A 2,499-nucleotide genomic window follows, 5' to 3' on the forward strand; every position below is an offset into this window, starting at 1 on the left:
CTGGGGATGCAGTGCAGTGAGTCCAGAGAGTGCACTGGCACCACTGGGGATGCAGTCCAGTGAGTCCAGTGAGTGCACTGGCACCACTGGGGATGCAGCGCAGTGACTGCAGAGAGTACACTGGCACCACCGGGGATTCACTGCAGTGAGTCCAGAGAGTGCACTGGCACCACCTGTGATGCAGTGCAGTGAGTCCAGTGAGTGCACTGGCACCACTGGGGATGCAGTGCAGTCAGTCCAGTGAGTGCACTGGCACCACTGGGGCTTCAGTGCAGTGAGACCAGAGAGTGCACTGGCACCACTGGGGATGCACTGCAGTGAGTCCAGAGAGTGCACTGGCACCACTGGGGATGCACTGCAGTTCGTCGAGAGAGTGCACTGTCACCACTGGGGATGCAGTACAGTGAGTCCAGAGAGTGCACTGGCACCAGTGGGGATGCACTACAGTGAGTCCAGAGAGTGCACTGGCACCACTGGACATGCAGTGCAGTGAGTCCAGAGAGTGCACTGGCACCACTGGGGATGCAGTGCAGTGAGTCCAAAGACTTCACTGGCACCACTGGGGATGCAGTGAAGTGAGTGCAGAGAGTGCACTGGCACCACTGGGGATGCACTGCAGTGAGTCCAGAGAGTGCACTGGCACCACTGGGGATGCACTACAGTGAGTCCAGAGAGTGCACTGGCACCACTGGGGATGCAGTGCAGTGAGTCCACAGAGTGCACTGGCACCACTGGAGATGCAGTGCAGTGAGTCCAGTGAGTGTACTGGCACCACTGGGGATGCACTTCAGTGAGCCCAGAGAGTGCACTGGCACCACTGAGAATGCACTTCAGTGAGTCCAGAGAGTGCACTGGCACCACTGGGGATGCACTGCAGTGAGTCCAGAGAGTGCACTGGCACCACCTGTGTTGCAGTACAGTGTGTCCAGTGAGTGCACTGGCACCACTGGGGATGCAGTGCTGTGACTCCGGAGAGCGCACTGGCACCACTGGGGATGCAGTGCAGTCAGTCCAGTGAGTGCACTGGCACCACTGGGGATGCAGTGCAGTGAGTGCAGAGAGTGCAATGGCACCACTGGTGATGCACTTCAGTGAGTCCAGAGAGTGCACTGGCACCACTGGGGATGCAGTGCAGTGAGTCCAGAGATTGCACTGGCACCACTGGGGATGCAGTGCTGTGACTCCAGAGAGCGCACTGGCACCACTGTGGATGCAGTGCAGTGAGTGCAGAGAGTGCACTGGCACCACTGGGGATGCACTTCAGTGAGTCCAGAGAGTGCACTGGCACCACTGGGGATGGAGTGCAGTGAGTCCAGAGAGTGCACTGGCACCACTGGTGATGCAGTGCAGTGAGTCCAGAGAGTGCACTGGCACCACTGGGGATGCAGTGCAGTGAGTCCAGAGAGTGCACTGGCACCACTGGGGATGCACTGCAGTGAGTCCAGCGAGTGCACTGGCACCACTGGGGATGCAGTGCTGTGACTCCAGAGAGCGCACTGGCACCACTGGGGATGCAGTGCAGTGAGTGCAGAGAGTGCACTGGCACCACTGGGGATGCACTTCAGTGAGTTCAGAGAGTGCACTGGCACCACTGGGGATGGGTTTCAAGCCAACTGCATTAACCGCTCATGCTTCTTTCTTATGAGACGTTAGTAAACCAATTACATAGCCTTGTCAAGACTAAATCACAGGTAAAAATCCTGTACATCTCATGTGGCCAACCACTCCCAACTAGGATTCCAAGAACCAGGAGGTTCGGTGAAAATAGGGCTAGTGCTATTAGAGGGGTGATTATTAGGGTAAGCCCTAAGCTGTCTTTAATGGAGAAGTATGGGTGGAATGGGATTTTGTCGCAGTCTGATACGATTCCTAGTGGGTTATTTGAGCCTGATTCGTGTAGGAAGGTTAGGTGGACTAGGGTGATTCCTGCAATTAGGAAGGGCAGTAGGAAGTGGATGGCGAAGAATCGGGTTAAGGTTGGATTGTCTACTGAGAATCCTCCTCAGGCTCATTCTACTAGAGTTTGCCCAATGTACGGGATGGCTGAGAATAGGTTGGTGATTACGGTGGCCCCTCAGAATGACATTTGTCCTCATGGTAGGACATACCCTACGAAGGCAGTTGCTATTAGGGTGAGTAGGAGGATTACTCCTGTGTTTCAGGTTTCTTTGTATAGGTAGGAGCCGTAGTAGAGGCCTCGTCCGATGTGTAAGTAGATGCAGATAAAGAAGAGCGAAGCACCGTTGGCGTGGAGGTTGCGGATGAGCCATCCGTACTGGACGTCTCGGCATGTGTGAGCTACTGAGGAGAAGGCGAGTGAAGTGTCTGCGGTGTAGTGTATGGCTAGTAGCAGGCCTGTTAGGATTTGTGTGGCTAAGCAGATGGCTAGAAGGGAGCCGAAGTTTCATCAGGCAGAGATGTTGGAGGGGGCGGGTAGGTCGATTAGGGAGTTGTTGATTATTTTTAGTAGGGGATGGGATTTGCGGATGTTAGGGGCCA

General features: G+C 55.2%; 1 long non-coding RNA gene across 1 annotated transcript in view; it reads left to right on the forward strand.

Annotated features, from left to right (window-relative positions):
• Positions 1 to 1,614: 1,614 nt before the first annotated feature.
• LOC310904897 overlaps positions 1,615 to 2,499 on the forward strand; it is a 77,062-nt gene continuing 76,177 nt past the window's right edge. Inside the window, exon 1 of the long non-coding RNA XR_014588677.1 lies at positions 1,615 to 2,053. This is a non-coding gene — a long non-coding RNA (uncharacterized lncRNA). The remainder of the gene's footprint in view (positions 2,054 to 2,499) is intronic.

The sequence above is a fragment of the Anser anser genome (assembly GCF_964211835.1).
Source record: "Anser anser genome assembly, chromosome: 10".
Classification (NCBI taxonomy): Eukaryota; Metazoa; Chordata; class Aves; order Anseriformes; family Anatidae; genus Anser; species Anser anser.